The sequence below is a fragment of the Lissotriton vulgaris genome, chromosome 1_1 (assembly GCF_964263255.1).
Source record: "Lissotriton vulgaris chromosome 1_1, aLisVul1.2, whole genome shotgun sequence".
Taxonomy (NCBI): Eukaryota; Metazoa; Chordata; class Amphibia; order Caudata; family Salamandridae; genus Lissotriton; species Lissotriton vulgaris.
Window position 1 is genome coordinate 1,367,631,068 of NC_141685.1, and position 19,238 is coordinate 1,367,650,305.

At 41.1% G+C, this 19,238-nt stretch overlaps 6 non-coding genes across 6 annotated transcripts; all 6 read right to left on the reverse strand.

Annotated features, from left to right (window-relative positions):
• Window positions 1-4,258: 4,258 nt before the first annotated feature.
• Window positions 4,259-4,340, reverse strand: TRNAS-AGA (transfer RNA serine (anticodon AGA)). The gene has a single exon. It is a non-coding gene; the product is annotated as a tRNA-Ser (tRNA).
• Window positions 4,341-7,201: 2,861 nt separating this feature from the next.
• Window positions 7,202-7,283, reverse strand: TRNAS-AGA (transfer RNA serine (anticodon AGA)). The gene has a single exon. It is a non-coding gene; the product is annotated as a tRNA-Ser (tRNA).
• Window positions 7,284-8,769: 1,486 nt separating this feature from the next.
• TRNAH-GUG (transfer RNA histidin (anticodon GUG)) lies at window positions 8,770-8,841 on the reverse strand. Its single transcript has one exon. It is a non-coding gene; the product is annotated as a tRNA-His (tRNA).
• Window positions 8,842-13,070: 4,229 nt separating this feature from the next.
• TRNAS-AGA (transfer RNA serine (anticodon AGA)) lies at window positions 13,071-13,152 on the reverse strand. Its single transcript has one exon. It is a non-coding gene; the product is annotated as a tRNA-Ser (tRNA).
• A 2,860-nt stretch (window positions 13,153-16,012) lies between these two features.
• Window positions 16,013-16,094, reverse strand: TRNAS-AGA (transfer RNA serine (anticodon AGA)). Its single transcript has one exon. It is a non-coding gene; the product is annotated as a tRNA-Ser (tRNA).
• A 1,499-nt stretch (window positions 16,095-17,593) lies between these two features.
• TRNAH-GUG (transfer RNA histidin (anticodon GUG)) lies at window positions 17,594-17,665 on the reverse strand. The gene has a single exon. It is a non-coding gene; the product is annotated as a tRNA-His (tRNA).
• Between the last annotated feature and the right edge of the window lie 1,573 nt (window positions 17,666-19,238).

The window sequence follows — 19,238 nt, forward strand, 5'->3', positions numbered from 1 at the left end:
AACGCAGAGTACTAACCACTATACGATCACGGCGAGCTACTTGGGCTCAATAACATACAGTGAAATGAAGAAATTATAATTCGGAACACTCAGGGCTACTCCTGTGATAGGCTGAATGTGTTCATTGCTTCCTCATTCCTTATACAAAGGCTTTATCTCCTCAGTGGTTGATAGACTGAAACCGTTTCCTGGCCGCCTGCTTATGAACTGGCAGGAGTCAAAGATCACACATACACTGGTGGGCCTGTGATGGGACACCAATGCAGAGAAACACACCTGGCGCAGATATTCTATTCTGTTTATTAGACCTGCATCTCCCCTGTACCTCCTCAAGCTATCTGTATGTGAAGCAAGAAAGAGTTAAGGAACTGTCCATCTACACTTTTATTAGGAGGATGCTGCCGTGAGCTCCTCCCAGCTAATCACACAAACAGCAGTAAAGCAAGATAACTACACAGTTAGGGGGGACTGCATGGTTAGGTTTTTGAGGAATTATTGAAACTGACCTCAGTGACCCATAATCAGAGCTGTGGCTAATGACTGCATGCCTAATTATGATGAAGCAAGCACCATGGCTCGTAGGGGCCCCACAACACACTTTTCTTAGCTCATTGAATTAAAGTATAAACTTCTGCCATGTGTGTGTGGTAAAGGCTTGTTAATTTTGTTGCTTTTCAAATTCATGTCTGACAACAAGACGAAGGAACATTGGGGCATCAGACGCTTTGGAAAGTTGCCACCAACTGCAGAGAAAGAGAGAAAGAGGGAAAAGGCAGTATGAGGTGTGGAGAAAACAGCAGCTGGTACAAGGAGCTCAAATGAGATTAATGGCGCCTAAATAGAGCATGTAAAGGAACAGTTACAAATCTAAGAAAAGGGAAAGAAAAGACGAGGAAAAAACACAGAAAGAGCTTGTAGATGAAATTCTCTTCCAGGAACAGCAGGTTAAGAGAAATTACACAGGGAGCAGTTAAGCTTGTAACACGGGGAGAATAGAAAAGAAAATGCAGTTTTATGAAGTGTGTTTGCCTAATCCAGCTAGCACTTTTATTTTATTTCTCTATTTGCTTCTTTTATTGGTAAAGTAAGTTTCAAATGCATGCACAGGTATGACCGAGAGAGCCAGGGTATAATAATTTGAAGCGTTTGCACCAGCGCTAATGAAGGATGAGAGTTATAGCAAAGATATGAAAGGGGGAGCGATAATAAATATGTGATATGGCAATAGTGACACCAAAATAAGCCACCTATTTATAAAACTGACATGGAAGAAATACTAAAGGTTAACTTCTGAAATTGTAGCCGATGTTAAAAAGATTCTCGTTGTCGGCAGGATTCAAACCTGCGCGGGGAGACCCCAATGGATTTCTAGTCCATCGCCTTAACCACTCGTCCACAACAACTGACTGTAAGGCATGTGCACATAATCTGTATGCAAGTTTTGAAGGTGTACCACAGCAAATTCCTGATATTCTGCAATGCACTTTTTAAAAATAATGTTTTTTTCAGCAGGCACATTCTCTCCTAAAAACAAAAATTGCATGCGTATATCTCTAGTTTGGAATACCATAGGCTTGCATGCATACTCTCATGGGTCACTCAAATTTTTTGGACCCTATTGCACTCTGTTTTCGTGCTGCTTTTAGTATATGGCCCATATTACAGAAGTCTACCATCTTTGAGTATTTGAGGCTCCTTTGTAAGTGCTTTATATTTTTTCCTTGAAGAGCTATATAATAAAGGGGTCCGGGAAAGATTGCATTTATGGAAGATAAAAGAAGGCCCACTTGTCTCACCAAATGCTGTAGAGAAACCTGATGTTTTACTCATGTTATCCTTAGTTCGTTTTTGTTAGACCTTGCATTCTTAAGGTGGTCCCAACCCCACCTTATTGCTTTTCACCTCCGCATTTTGCTGTATCTTTTTGTTGGCCTTAGGACTCTGATCACTTTATCGCTACTAATCAGTGCTGAAGTGCACGTGCTTCTTCCCTAATCATGTGTATAATTGGAGTATACCTGACTGACAGATTTAATTTACTTGAAAGCCCCTAGTAAAGTGGTATACCATATACCCAGGGACTGATTGTGCCGCCCAAAGAAATAGTATTTCAAACCTGTCTCAAGCCTGCTACTGCAGTGCCTGTGCTGCAGTGTACTGCCACTTCGACTTGGCATTTAAAACTACTTGCCAAGCCTTAAACTCCAATTTTATTACATATCAGTAACCCCTAAGGTAGGCCCTAGGTAGTCCTAGGGGCATCATGCTATGTATGTAAAAGGTAAGACATGTACTGTGGTAGTTTGTATGTCCTAGTAGTATCAAACAGTCTATTACATTTTTCACTACTGTGAGGTCTGCCCCTCTCATAGGTTAGCATTGGGTATTCCCTTATACTTTTTGTGGGGTAATTCCATATCAGAGAGGAGAAGCTTTATTTATTTATTGATAAATCCTATCTACTGGTGAGGTTGGATTTAATCTTACTATTGTATAAATGCCATTTTTAGAGAGTGAGCATTTCTCTGCAGTTACTGCTCTATTTGCATGAAAACCTGTCTTCAATTGACGTCTGGATTGGGCTGCGAGACAGCTACATATGTGCATTCCCTGTAGACAGCCACAACACAGGTCACTCAACTGCAACTGCATTCATCTGCATTCTGATTGGCCTGGGGGAGAGCTCCGCTCCCCTTACCGCAAATATGTTCAAGAACGATAATTTATGTCAGTAAGTACAGTATACCTACATCTTATAATCATGTGTGTTTAAATAATTTGTCGTTAGATCGTTTAAATATTGAAAAGGATCTGTTTTTAATAGACATTTTACAAAATCAACTGGTACATTTGGGAATTCTGTAAAGGAAAAACCCAACTGCCGTGACATTGCCAACCACAATGCCGTGACTCGGATTCGAACCGAGGTTGCTGCGGCCACAACGCAGAGTACTAACCTCTATACGATCACGGCGAGCTACTTTGGCTCAATAACATACAGTGACATGAAGAAATTATAATTCGGAACACTCAGGGCTACTCCTGTGATAGGCTGAATGTGTTCATTGCTTCCTCATTCCTTATACAAAGGCTTTATCTCCTCAGTGGTTGATAGGCTGAAACCGTTTCCTGCCCGCCTGCTTGTGAACTGGCAGGAGTCAAAGATCACACATACACTGGTGGGCCTGTGATGGGACACCAATGCAGAGAAACACACCTGGCGCAGATATTCTATTCTGTTTATTAGACCTGCATCTCCCCTGTACCTCCTCAAGCCATCTGTATGTGAAGCAAGAAAGAGTTAAGGAACGGTCCATCTACACTTTTATTGGGAGGATGCTGCCGTGAGCTCCTCCCAGCTAATCACACAAACAGCAGTAAAGCAAGATAACTACACAGGGGGGACTGCATGGTTCGGTTTTTGAGGAATTATTGAAACTGACCTCAGTGACCCATAATCAGAGCTGTGGCTAATGACTGCATGCCTAATTATGATGAAGCAAGCACCATGGCTTGTAGGGGCCCCACAACACACTTTTCTTAGCTCATTGAATTAAAGTATAAACTTCTGCCATGTGTGAGTGGTAAAGGCTTGTTAATTTTGTTGCTTTTCAAATTCACGTCTGACAACAAGACGAAGGAACTTTGGGGCATCATACGTTTTGGAAAGTAGCCACCAACCGCAGAGAAAGAGAGAAAGAGGGAAAAGACAGTATGAGGTGTGGAGAAAACAGCAGCAGGTACAAGGAGCTCAAATGAGATTAATGGTGCATAAATAGAGCACGTAAAGGAACAGTTACAAATCTAAGAAAAGGGAAAGAAAAGACTAGGAAAAAACACAGAAAGAGCTTGTAGATGAAATTCTCTTCCAGGAACAGCAGGTTAAGAGAAATTACACAGGGAGCAGTTAAGCTTGTAACACGGGGAGAATAGAAAAGAAAATGCAGTTTTATGAAGTGTGTTTGCCTAATCCAGCTAGCACTTTTATTTTATTTCTCTATTTGCTTCTTTTATTGGTAAAGTAAGTTTCAAGTGCATGCACAGGTATGACCGAGAGAGCCAGGGTATAATAATTTGAAGCGTTTGCACCAGCGCTAATGAAGGACGAGAGTTATAGCAAAGATATGAAAGGGGAAGCGATAATAAATATGTGATATGGCAATAGTGACACCAAAATAAGCCACCTATTTATAAAACTGACATGGAAGAAATACTAAAGGTTAACTTCTGAAATTGTAGCCGATGTTAAAAAGATTCTCGTTGTCGGCAGGATTCGAACCTGCGCGGGGAGACCCCAATGGATTTCTAGTCCATCGCCTTAACCACTCGGCCACAACAACTGACTGTAAGGAGTGTGCACATAATCTGTATGCAAGTTTTCAAGGTGTCCCACAGCAAATTCCTGATATTCTGCAATGCACTTTTTAAAAATAATGTTTTTTTTCAGCAGGCACATTCTCTCCTAAAAACAAAAATTGCATTGGTATATCTCTAGTTTGGAATACCATAGGCTTGCCTGCATACTCTCATGGGTCACTCAAGTTTTTTGGACCCTATTGCACTCTGTTTTCGTGCTGCTTTTAGTATATGGCCCATATTACAGAAGTCTACCATCTTTGAGTATTTGAGGCTCCTTTGTAAGTGCTTTATATTTTTTCCTTGAAGAGCATTATAATAAAGGGGTCCAGGAAAGATTGCATTTATGGAAGATAAAAGAAGGCCCACTTGTCTCACCAAATGCTGTAGAAAAACCTGATGTTTTACTCATGTTATCCTTAGTTCGTTTTTGTTAGACCTTGCATTCTTAAGGTGGTCCCAACCCCACCTTATTGCTTTTCACCTCCGCATTTTGCTGTATCCTTTTCTTGGCCTTAGGACTCTGATCACTTTATTGCTACTAATCAGTGCTGAAGTGCACGTGCTTCTTCCCTAATCATGTGTATAATTGGAGTATACCTGACTGACAGATTTAATTTACTTGAAAGCCCCTTGTAAAGTGGTATACCATATACCCAGGGACTGATTGTGCCGCCCAAAGAAATAGTATTTCAAACCTGTCTCAAGCCTGCTACTGCAGTGCCTGTGCTGCAGTGTACTGCCACTTCGACTTGGCATTTAAAACTACTTGCCAAGCCTTAAACTCCAATTTTATTACATATCAGTAACCCCTAAGGTAGCCCTTAGGTAGTCCTAGGGGCATCATTCTATGTATGTAAAAGGTAAGACATGTACTGTGGTAGTTTGTATGTCCTAGTAGTATCAAACAGTCTATTACATTTTTCACTACTGTGAGGTCTGCCCCTCTCATAGGTTAGCATTGGGTATACCCTTATACTTTTTGGGGGGTAATTCCATATCAGAGAGGAGAAGCTTTATTTATTTATTGATAAATCCTATCTACTGGTGAGGTTGGATTTAATCTTACTATTGTATAAATGCAATTTTTAGAGAGTGAGCATTTCTCTGCACTTACTGCTCTATTTGCATGAAAACCTGTCTTCAATTGACGTCTGGATTGGGCTGCGAGACAGCTACATATGTGCATTCCCTGTAGACAGCCACAACACAGGTCACTCAACTGCAACTGCATTCATCTGCATTCTGATTGGCCTGGGGGAGAGCTCCGCTCCCCTTACCGCAAATATGTTCAAGAACGATAATTTATGTCAGTAAGTACAGTATACCTACATCTTATAATCATGTGTGTTTAAATAATTTGTCGTTAGATCGTTTAAATATTGAAAAGGATCTGTTTTTAATAGACATTTTACAAAATCAACTGGTACATTTGGGAATTCTGTAATGGAAAAACCCAACTGCCGTGACATTGCCAACCACAATGCCGAGACTCGGATTTGAACCGAGGTTGCTGCGGCCACAACGCAGAGTACTAACCACTATACGATCACGGCGAGCTACTTGGGCTCATTAACGTACAGTGACATGAAGAAATTATAATTCGGAACACTCAGGGCTACTCCTGTGATAGGCTGAATGTGTTCATTGCTTCCTCATTCCTTATACAAAGGCTTTATCGCCTCAGTGGTTGATAGGCTGAAACCGTTTCCTGGCCGCCTGCTTGTGAACTGGCAGGAGTCAAAGATCACACATACACTTGTGGGCCTGTAATGGGACACCAATGCAGAGAAACACACCTGGTGCAGATATTCTATTCTGTCTATTAGACCTGCATCTCCCCTGTACCTCCTCAAGCCATCTGTATGTGAAGCAAGAAAGAGTTAAGGAACGGTCCATCTACACTTTTATTGGGAGGATGCTGCCGTGAGCTCCTCCCAGCTAATCACACAAACAGCAGTAAAGCAAGATAACTACACAGTTAGGGGGGACTGCATGGTTAGGTTTTTGAGGAATTATTGAAACTGACCTCAGTGACCCATAATCAGAGCTGTGGCTAATGACTGCATGCCTAATTATGATGAAGCAAGCACCATGGCTTGTAGGGGCCACACAACACACTTTTCTTAGCTCATTGAATTAAAGTATAAACTTCTGTCATGTGTGAGTTGTAAAGGCTTGTTAATTTTGTTGCTTTTCAAATTCACGTCTGACAACAAGACGAAGGAACTTTGGGGCATCAGACGCTTTGGAAAGTAGCCACCAACCACAGAGAAAGAGAGAAAGAGGGAAAAGACAGTATGAGGTGTGGAGAAAACAGCAGCAGGTACAAGGAGCTCAAATGAGATTAATGGCGCCTAAATAGAGCACGTAAAGGAACAGTTACAAATCTAAGAAAAAGGAAAGAAAAGACTAGGAAAAAACACAGAAAGAGCTTGTAGATGAAATTCTCTTCCTGGAACAGCAGGTTAAGAGAAATTACACAGGGAGCAGTTAAGCTTGTAACACGGGGGAGAATAGAAAAGAAAATGCAGTTTTATGAAGTGTGTTTGCCTAATCCAGCTAGCACTTTTATTTTATTTCTCTATTTGCTTCTTTTATTGGTAAAGTAAGTTTAAAGTGCATGCACAGGTATGACCGAGAGAGCCAGGGTATAATAATTTGAAGCGTTTGCACCAGCGCTAATGAAGGACGAGAGTTTTAGCAAAGATATGAAAGGGGGAGCGATAATAAATATGTGATATGGCAATAGTGACACCAAAATAAGCCACCTATTTATAAAACTGACATGGAAGAAATACTAAAGGTTAACTTCTGAAATTGTAGCCGATGTTAAAAAGATTCTCATTGTCGGCAGGATTCGAACCTGCGCGGGAAGACCCCGATGGATTTCTAGTCCATCGCCTTAACCACTCGGCCACAACAACTGACTGTGAGGCGTGTGCACATAATCGGTATGCAAGTTTTCAAGGTGTCCCACAGCAAATTCCTGATATTCTGCAATGCACTTTTTAAAAATAATGTTTTTTTTCAGCAGGCACATTCTCTCCTAAAAACAAAAATTGCATTGGTATATCTCTAGTTTGGAATACCATAGGCTTGCCTGCATACTCTCATGGGTCACTCAAGTTTTTTGGACCCTATTGCACTCTGTTTTCGTGCTGCTTTTAGTATATGGCCCATATTACAGAAGTCAACCATCTTTGAGTATTTGAGGCTCCTTTGTAAGTGCTTTATATTTTTTCCTTGAAGAGCTATATAATAAAGGGGTCCGGGAAAGATTGCATTTATGGAAGATAAAAGAAGGCCCACTTGTCTCACCAAATGCTGTAGAGAAACCTGATGTTTTACTCATGTTATCCTTAGTTCGTTTTTGTTAGAACTTGCATTCTTAAGGTGGTCCCAACCCCACCTTATTGCTTTTCACCTCCGCATTTTGCTGTATCCTTTTGTTGGCCTTAGGACTCTGATCACTTTATTGCTACTAATCAGTGCTGAAGTGCACGTGCTTCTTCCCTAATCATGTGTATAATTGGAGTATACCTGACTGACAGATTTAATTTACCTGAAAGCCCCTTGTAAAGTGGTATACCATATACCCAGGGACTGATTGTGCCGCCCAAAGAAATAGTATTTCAAACCTGTCTCAATCCTGCTACTGCAGTGTACTGCCACTTCGACTTGGCATTTAAAACTACTTGTCAAGCCTTAAACTCCAATTTTATTACATATCAGTAACCCCTAAGGTAGCCCTTAGGTAGTCCTAGGGGCATCATTCTATGTATGTAAAAGGTAAGACATGTACTGTGGTAGTTTGTATGTCCTAGTAGTATCAAACAGTCTATTACATTTTTCACTACTGTGAGGTCTGCCCCTCTCATAGGTTAGCATTGGGTATACCCTTATACTTTTTGGGGGGTAATTCCATATCAGAGAGGAGAAGCTTTATTTATTTATTGATAAATCCTATCTACTGGTGAGGTTGGATTTAATCTTACTATTGTATAAATGCAATTTTTAGAGAGTGAGCATTTCTCTGCACTTACTGCTCTATTTGCATGAAAACCTGTCTTCAATTGACGTCTGGATTGGGCTGCGAGACAGCTACATATGTGCATTCCCTGTAGACAGCCACAACACAGGTCACTCAACTGCAACTGCATTCATCTGCATTCTGATTGGCCTGGGGGAGAGCTCCGCTCCCCTTACCGCAAATATGTTCAAGAACGATAATTTATGTCAGTAAGTACAGTATACCTACATCTTATAATCATGTGTGTTTAAATAATTTGTCGTTAGATCGTTTTAATATTGAAAAGGATCTGTTTTTAATAGACATTTTACAAAATCAACTGGTACATTTGGGAATTCTGTAAAGGAAAAACCCAACTGCCGTGACATTGCCAACCACAATGCCGTGACTCGGATTCGAACCGAGGTTGCTGCGGCCACAACGCAGAGTACTAACCACTATACGATCACGGCGAGCTACTTGGGCTCAATAACGTACAGTGACATGAAGAAATTATAATTCGGAACACTCAGGGCTACTCCTGTGATAGGCTGAATGGGTTCATTGCTTCCTCATTCCTTATACAAAGGCTTTATCTCCTCAGTGGTTGATAGGCTGAAACCGTTTCCTGGCCGCCTGCTTGTGAACTGGCAGGAGTCAAAGATCACACATACACTGGTGGGCCTGTGAAGGGACACCAATGCAGAGAAACACACCTGGCGCAGATATTCTATTCTGTTTATTAGACCTGCATCTCCCCTGTACCTCCTCAAGCCATCTGTATGTGAAGCAAGAAAGAGATAAGGAACGGTCCATCTACACTTTTATTGGGAGGATGCTGCCGTGAGCTCATCCCAGCTAATCACACAAACAGCAGTAAAGCAAGATAACTACAAAGTTAGGGGGGACTGCATGGTTAGGTTTTTGAGGAATTATTGAAACTGACCTCAGTGACCCATAATCAGAGCTGTGGCTAATGACTGCATGCCTAATTATGATGAAGCAAGCACCATGGCTCGTAGGGGCCCCACAACACACTTTTCTTAGCTCATTGAATTAAAGTATAAACTTCTGCCATGTGTGAGTGGTAAAGGCTTGTTAATTTTGTTGCTTTTCAAATTCATGTCTGACAACAAGATGAAGGAACATTGGGGCATCAGACGCTTTGGAAAGTAGCCACCAACCGCAGAGAAAGAGAGAAAGAGGGAAAAGACAGTATGAGGTGTGGAGAAAACAGCAGCAGGTACAAGGAGCTCAAATGAGATTAATGGCGCCTAAATAGAGCACGTAAAGGAACAGTTACAAATCTAAGAAAAGGGAAAGAAAAGACTAGGAAAAAACACAGAAAGAGCTTGTAGATGAAATTCTCTTCCAGGAACAGCAGGTTAAGAGAAATTACACAGGGAGCAGTTAAGCTTGTAACACTGGGGAGAATAGAAAAGAAAATGCAGTTTTATGAAGTGTGTTTGCCTAATCCAGCTAGCACTTTTATTTTATTTCTCTATTTGCTACTTTTATTGGTAAAGTAAGTTTCAAGTGCATGCACAGGTATGACCGAGAGAGCCAGGGTATAATAATTTGAAGCGTTTGCACCAGCGCTAATGAAGGACGAGAGTTATAGCAAAGATATGAAAGGGGGAGCGATAATAAATATGTGATATGGCAATAGTGACACCAAAATAAGCCACCTATTTATAAAACTGACATGGAAGAAATACTAAAGGTTAACTTCTGAAATTGTAGCCGATGTTAAAAAGATTCTCGTTGTCGGCAGGATTCGAACCTGCGCTGGGAGACCCCAATCGATTTCTAGTCCATCGCCTTAACCACTCGGCCACAACAATTGACTGTAAGGCATGTGCACATAATCTGTATGCAAGTTTTCAAGGTGTCCCACAGCAAATTTCTGATATTCTGCAATGCACTTTTTAAAAATAATGTTTTTTTCAGCAGGCACATTCTCTCCTAAAAACAAAAATTGCATGCGTATATCTCTAGTTTGGAATACCATAGGCTTGCATGCATACTCTCATGGGTCACTCAAGTATTTTGGACCCTATTGCTCTCTGTTTTCGTGCTGCTTTTAGTATATGGCCCATATTACAGAAGTCTACCATCTTTGAGTATTTGAGGCTCCTTTGTAAGTGCTTTATATTTTTTCCTTGAAGAGCTATATAATAAAGGGGTCCGGGAAAGATTTCATTTATGGAAGATAAAAGAAGGCCCACTTGTCTCACCAAATGCTGTAGAGAAACCTGATGTTTTACTCATGTTATCCTTAGTTCGTTTTTGTTAGACCTTGCATTGTTAAGGTGGTCCCAACCCCACCTTATTGCTTTTCAACTCCGCACTTTGATGTATCTTTTTGTTGGCCTTAGGACTCTGATCACTTTATCGCTACTAATCAGTGCTGAAGTGCACGTGCTTCTTCCCTAATCATGTGTATAATTGGAGTATACCTGACTGACAGATTTAATTTCCTTGAAAGCCCCTTGTAAAGTGGTATACCATATACCCAGGGACTGATTGTGCCGCCGGAAGAAATAGCATTTCAAACCTGTCTCAAGCCTGCTACTGCAGTGCCTGTGCTGCAGTGTACTGCCACTTCGACTTGTCATTTAAAACTACTTGCCAAGCCTTAAACTCCAATTTTATTACATATCAGTATCCCCTAAGGTATGCCCTAGGTAGTCCTAGGGGCATCATGCTATGTAAGTAAAAGGTAAGACATGTACTGTGGTAGTTTGTATGTCCTAGTAGTATCAAACAGTCTATTACATTTTTCACTACTGTGAGGTCTGACCCTCTCATAGATTAGCATTGGGTATTCCCTTATACTTTTTGGGGGGTAATTCCATATCAGAGAGGAGAAGCTTTATTTATTTATTGATAAATCCTATCTACTGGTGAGGTTGGATTTAATCTTACTTTTGTATAAATGCCATTTTTAGAGAGTGAGCATTTCTCTGCACTTACTGCTCTATTTGCATCAAAACCTGTCTTCAATTGACATCTGGATTGGGCTGCGAGACAGCTACATATGTGCATTCCCTGTAGACAGCCACAACACAGGTCACTCAACTGCAACTGCATTCATCTGCATTCTGATTGGCCTGGGGGAGAGCTCCGCTCCCCTTACCGCAAATATGTTCAAGAACGATAATTTATGTCAGTAAGTACAGTATACCTACATCTTATAATCATGTGTGTTTAAATAATTTGTCGTTAGATCGTTTAAATATTGAAAAGGATCTGTTTTTAATAGACATTTTACAAAAACAACTGGTACATTTGGGAATTCTGTAAAGGAAAAACCCAACTGCCGTGACATTGCCAACCACAATGCCGTGACTCGGATTCGAACCGAGGTTGCTTCGGCCACAACGCAGAGTACTAACCACTATACGATCACGGCAAGCTACTTGGGCTCAATAACGTACAGTGACATGAAGAAATTATAATTCGGAACACTCAGGGGTACTCCTGTGATAGGCTGAATGTGTTCATTGCTTCCTCATTCCTTATACAAAGGCTTTATCTCCTCAGTGGTTGATAGGCTGAAAACGTTTCCTGGCCGCCTGCTTGTGAACTGGCAGGAGTCAAAGATCACACATACACTGGTGGGCCTGTGATGGGACACCAATGCAGAGAAACACACCTGGCGCAGATATTCTATTCTGTTTATTAGACCTGCATCTCCCCTGTACCTCCTCAAGCCATCTGTATGTGAAGCAAGAAAGAGTTAAGGAGCGGTCCATCTACACTTTTATTGGGAGGATGCTGCCGTGAGCTCCTCCCAGCTAATCACACAAACAGCAGTAAAGCAAGATAACTACACAGTTAGGGGGGACTGCATGGTTAGGTTTTTGAGGAATTATTGAAACTGACCTCAGTGACCCATAATCAGAGCTGTGGCTAATGACTGCATGCCTAATTATGATGAAGCAAGCACCATGGCTCGTAGGGGCCCCACAACACACTTTTCTTAGCTCATTGAATTAAAGTATAAACTTCTGCCATGTGTGAGTGGTAAAGGCGTGTTAATTTTGTTGCTTTTCAAATTCACGTCTGACAACAAGACGAAGGAACATTGGGGCATCAGACGCTTTGGAAAGTAGCCACCAACCGCAGAGAAAGAGAGAAAGAGGGAAAAGACAGTATGAGGTGTGGAGAAAACAGCAGCAGGTACAAGGAGCTCAAATGAGATTAATGGCGCCTAAATAGAGCACGTAAAGGAACAGTTACAAATCTAAGAAAAGGGAAAGAAAAGACTAGGAAAAAACACAGAAAGAGCTTGTAGATGAAATTCTCTTCCAGGAACAGCAGGTTAAGAGAAATTACACAGGGAGCAGTTAAGCTTGTAACACTGGGGAGAATAGAAAAGAAAATGCAGTTTTATGAAGTGTGTTTGCCTAATCCAGCTAGCACTTTTATTTTATTTCTCTATTTGCTACTTTTATTGGTAAAGTAAGTTTCAAGTCCATGCACAGGTATGACCGAGAGCCAGGGTATAATAATTTGAAGCGTTTGCACCAGCGCTAATGAAGGACGAGAGTTATAGCAAAGATATGAAAGGGGGAGCGATAATAAATATGTGATATGGCAATAGTGACACCAAAATAAGCCACCTATTTATAAAACTGACATGGGAGAAATACTAAAGGTTAACTTCTGAAATTGTAGCCGATGTTAAAAAGATTCTCGTTGTCGGCAGGATTCGAACCTGCGCGGGGAGACCCCAATGGATTTCTAGTTCATCGCCTTAACCACTCGGCCACAACAACTGACTGTAAGGTGTGTGCACATAATCTGTATGCAAGTTTTGAAGGTGTCCCACAGCAAATTCCTGATATTTTGCAATGCACTTTTTAAAAATAATGTTTTTTTCAGCAGGCACATTCTCTCCTAAAAACAAAAATTGCATGCGTATATCTCTAGTTTGGAATACCATAGGCTTGCATGCATACTCTCATGGGTCACTCAAGTTTTTTGGACCCTATTGCACGCTGTTTTCGTGCTGCTTTTAGTATATGGCCCATATTACAGAAGTCAACCATCTTTGAGTATTTGAGGCTCCTTTGTAAGTGCTTTATATTTTTTCCTTGAAGAGCTATATAATAAAGGGGTCCGGTAAAGATTGCATTTATGGAAGATAAAAGAAGGCCCACTTGTCTCACCAAATGCTGTAGAGAAACCTGATGTTTTACTCATGTTATCCTTAGTTCGTTTTTGTTAGAACTTGCATTCTTAAGGTGGTCCCAACCCCACCTTATTGCTTTTCACCTCCGCATTTTGCTGTATCCTTTTGTTGGCCTTAGGACTCTGATCACTTTATTGCTACTAATCAGTGCTGAAGTGCACGTGCTTCTTCCCTAATCATGTGTATAATTGGAGTATACCTGACTGACAGATTTAATTTACTTGAAAGCCCCTTGTAAAGTGGTATACCATATACCCAGGGACTGATTGTGCCGCCCAAAGAAATTGCATTTCAAACCTGTCTCAAGCCTGCTACTGCAGTGCCTGTGCTGCAGTGTACTGCCACTTCGACTTGGCATTTAAAACTACTTGCCAAGCCTTAAACTCCAATTTTATTACATATCAGTAACCCCTAAGGTAGGCCCTAGGTAGTCCTAGGGGCATCATGCTATGTAAGTAAAAGGTAAGACATGTACTGTGGTAGTTTGTATGTCCTAGTAGTATCAAACAGTCTATTACATTTTTCACTACTGTGAGGTCTGCCCCTCTCATAGGTTAGCATTGGGTATTCCCTTATACTTTTTGGGGGGTAATTCCATATCAGAGAGGAGAAGCTTTATTTATTTATTGATAAATCCTATCTACTGGTGAGGTTGGATTTAATCTTACTATTGTATAAATGCCATTTTTAGAGAGTGAGCATTTCTCTGCACTTACTGCTCTATTTGCATGAAAACCTGTCTTCAATTGACGTCTGGATTGGGCTGCGAGACAGCTACATATGTGCATTCCCTGTAGACAGCCACAACACAGGTCACTCAACTGCAACTGCATTCCTCTGCATTCTGATTGGCCTGGGGGAGAGCTCCGCTCCCCTTACCGCAAATATGTTCAAGAACGATAATTTATGTCAGTAAGTACAGTATACCTACATCTTATAATCATGTGTGTTTAAATAATTTGTTGTTAGATCGTTTAAATATTGAAAAGGATCTGTTTTTAATAGACATTTTACAAAAACAACTGGTACATTTGGGAATTCTGTAAAGGAAAAACCCAATTGCCGTGACATTGCCAACCACAATGCCGTGACTCGTATTCGAACCGAGGTTGCTGCGGCCACAACGCAGAGTACTAACCACTATACGATCACGGCAAGCTACTTGGGCTCAATAACGTACAGTGACATGAAGAAATTATAATTCGGAACACTCAGGGCTACTCCTGTGATAGGCTGAATGTGTTCATTGCTTCCTCATTCCTTATACAAAGGCTTTATCTCCTCAGTGGTTGATAGGCTGAAACCGTTTCCTGGCCGCCTGCTTGTGAACTGGCAGGAGTCAAAGATCACACATACACTGATGGGCCTGTGATGGGACACCAATGCAGAGAAACACACCTGGCGCAGATATTCTATTCTGTTTATTAGACCTGCATCTCCCCTGTACCTCCTCAAGCCATCTGTATGTGAAGCAAGAAAGAGTTAAGGAACGGTCCATCTACACTTTTATTGGGAGGATGCTGCCTTGAGCTCCTCCCAGCTAATCACACAAACAGCAGTAAAGCAAGATAACTACACAGTTAGGCGGGACTGCATGGTTAGGTTTTTGAGGAATTATTGAAACTGACCTCAGTGACCCATAATCAGAGCTGTGGCTAATGACTGCATGCCTAATTATGATGAAGCAAGCACCATGGCTCGTAGGGGCCCCACAACACACTTTTCTTAGCTCATTGAATTGAAGTATAAACTTCTGCCATGTGTGAGTGGTAAAGGCTTGTTAATTTTGTTGCTTTTCAAATTCATGTCTGACAACAAGACGAAGGAACATTGGGGCATCAGACGCTTTGGAAAGTAGCCACCAACCGCAGAGAAAGAGAGAAAGAGGGAAAAGACAGTATGAGGTGTGGAGAAAACAGCAGCAGGTACAAGGAGCTCAAATGAGATTAATGGCGCCTAAATAGAGCACGTAAAGGAACAGTTACAAATCTAAGAAAAGGGAAAGAAAAGACTAGGAAAAAACACAGAAAGAGCTTGTAGATGAAATTCTCTTCCAGGAACAGCAGGTTAAGAGAAATTACACAGGGAGCAGTTAAGCTTGTAACACTGGGGGGAATAGAAAAGAAAATGCAGTTTTATGAAGTGTGTTTGCCTAATCCAGCTAGCACTTTTATTTTATTTCTCTATTTGCTACTTTTATTGGTAAAGTAAGTTTCAAGTGCATGCACAGGTATGACCGAGAGAGCCAGGGTATAATAATTTGAAGCATTTGCACCAGCGCTAATGAAGGACGAGAGTTATAGCAAAGATATGAAAGGGGGAGCGATAATAAATAAGTGATATGGCAATAGTGACACCAAAATAAGCCACCTATTTATAAAACTGACATGGAAGAAATACTAAAGGTTAACTTCTGAAATTGTAGCCGATGTTAAAAAGATTCTCGTTGTCGGCAGGATTCGAACCTGCGCGGGGAGACCCCAATGGATTTCTAGTCCATCGCCTTAACCACTCGGCCACAACAACTGACTGTGAGGCATGTGCACATAATCTGTATGCAAGTTTTCAAGGTGTCCCACAGCAAATTCCTGATATTCTGCAATGGACTTTTTAAAAAAAATGTTTTTTTCAGCAGGCACATTCACTCCAAAAAACAAAAATTGCATGCGTGTATCTCTAGTTTGGAATACCATAGGCTTGCATGCATACTCTCATGGGTCACTCAAGTTTTTTGGACCCTATTGCACTCTGTTGTCGTGCTGCTTTTAGTATATGGCCCATATTACAGAAGTCGACCATCTTTTAGTATTTGAGGCTCCTTTGTAAGTGCTTTATATTTTTTCCTTGAAGAGCTATATAATAAAGGGGTCCGGGAAAGATTGCATTTATGGAAGATAAAAGAAGGCCCACTTGTCTCACCAAATGCTGTAGAGAAACCTGATGTTTTACTCATGTTATCCTTAGTTCGTTTTTGTTAGACCTTGCATTCTTAAGGTGGTCCCAACCCCACCTTATTGCTTTTCACCTCCGCATTTTGCTGTATCTTTTTGTTGGCCTTCGGACTCTGATCACTTTATTGCTACTAATCAGTGCTGAAGTGCACGTGCTTCTTCCTTAATCATGTGTATAATTGGAGTATACCTGACTGACAGATTTAATTTACTTGAAAGCCCCTTGTAAAGTGGTATACCATATACCCAGGGACTGATTGTGCAGCCCAAAGAAATAGCATTTCAAACCTGTCTCTAGCCTGCTGCTGCAGTGCCTGTGCTGCAGTGTACTGCCACTTCGACTTGGCATTTAAAACTACTTGCCAAGCCTTAAACTCCAATTTTATTACATATCAGTAACCCCTAAGGTAGGCCCTAGGTAGTCCTAGGGGCATCATGCTATGTAAGTAAAAGGTAAGACATGTACTGTGGTAGTTTGTATGTCCTAGTAGTATCAAACAGTCTATTACATTTTTCACTACTGTGAGGTCTGCCCCTCTCATAGGTTAGCATTGGGTATTCCCTTATACTTTATGGGGGGTAATTCCATATCAGAGAGGAGAAGCTTTATTTATTTATTGATAAATCCTATCTACTGGTGAGGTTGGATTTAATCTTACTATTGTATAAATGCCATTTTTAGAGAGTGAGCATTTCTCTGCACTTACTGCTCTATTTGCATGAAAACCTGTCTTCAATTGACGTCTGGATTGGGCTGCGAGACAGCTACATATGTGCATTCCCTGTAGACAGCCACAACACAGGTCACTCAACTGAAACTGCATTCATATGCATTCTGATTGGCCTGGGGGAGAGCCCAGCTCCCCTTACCGCAAATATGTTCAAGAACGATAATTTATGTCAGTAAGTACAGTATACCTACATCTTATAATCATGTGTGTTTAAATAATTTGTCGTTAGATCGTTTGAATATTGAAAAGGATCTGTTTTTAATAGACATTTTACAAAAACAACTGGTACATTTGGGAATTCTGTAAAGGAAAAACCCAACTGCCGTGACATTGCCAACCACAATGCCGTGACTCGGATTCGAACCGAGGTTGCTGCGGCCACAACGCAGAGTACTAACCACTATACGATCACGGCGAGCTACTTGGGCTCAATAACGTACAGTGACATGAAGAAATTATAATTCGGAACACTCAGGGCTACTCCTGTGATAGGCTGAATGGGTTCATTGCTTCCTCATTCCTTATACAAATGCTTTATCTCCTCAGTGGTTGATAGGCTGAAACCGTTTCCTGGCCGCCTGCTTGTGAACTGGCAGGAGTCAAAGATCACACATACACTGGTGGGCCTGTGATGGGACACCAATGCAGAGAAACACACCTGGCGCAGATATTCTATTCTGTTTATTAGACCTGCATCTCCCCTGTACCTCCTCAAGCCATCTGTATGTGAAGCAAGAAAGAGTTAAGGAATGGTCCATCCACACTTTTATTGGGAGGATGCTGCCGTGAGCTCATCCCAGCTAATCACACAAACAGCAGTAAAGCAAGATAACTACAAAGTTAGGGGGGACTGCATGGTTAGGTTTTTGAGGAATTATTGAAACTGACCTCAGTGACCCATAATCAGAGCTGTGGCTAATGACTGCATGCCTAATTATGATGAAGCAAGCACCATGGCTCGTAGGGGCCCCACAACACACTTTTCTTAGCTCATTGAATTAAAGTATAAACTTCTGCCATGTGTGAGTGGTAAAGGCTTGTTAATTTTGTTGCTTTTCAAATTCATGTCTGACAACAAGACGAAGGAACATTGGGGCATCAGACGCTTTGGAAAGTAGCCACCAACCGCAGAGAAAGAGAGAAAGAGGGAAAAGACAGTATGAGGTGTGGAGAAAACAGCAGCAGGTACAAGGAGCTCAAATGAGATTAATGGCGCCTAAATAGAGCACGTAAAGGAACAGTTACAAATCTAAGAAAAGGGAAAGAAAAGACTAGGAAAAAACACAGAAAGAGCTTGTAGATGAAATTCTCTTCCAGGAACAGCAGGTTAAGAGAAATTACACAGGGAGCAGTTAAGCTTGTAACACTGGGGAGAATAGAAAAGAAAATGCAGTTTTATGAAGTGTGTTTGCCTAATCCAGCTAGCACTTTTATTTTATTTCTCTATTTGCTACTTTTATTGGTAAAGTAAGTTTCAAGTGCATGCACAGGTATGACCGAGAGAGCCAGGGTATAATAATTTGAAGCGTTTGCACCAGCGCTAATGAAGGACGAGAGTTATAGCAAAGATATGAAAGGGGGAGCGATAATAAATATGTGATATGGCAATAGTGACACCAAAATAAGCCACCTATTTATAAAACTGACATGGAAGAAATACTAAAGGTTAACTTCTGAAATTGTAGCCGATGTTAAAAAGATTCTCGTTGTCGGCAGGATTCGAACCTGCGCTGGGAGACCCCAATCGATTTCTAGTCCATCGCCTTAACCACTCGGCCACAACAATTGACTGTAAGGCATGTGCACATAATCTGTATGCAAGTTTTCAAGGTGTCCCACAGCAAATTTCTGATATTCTGCAATGCACTTTTTAAAAATAATGTTTTTTTCAGCAGGCACATTCTCTCCTAAAAACAAAAATTGCATGCGTATATCTCTAGTTTGGAATACCATAGGCTTGCATGCATACTCTCATGGGTCACTCAAGT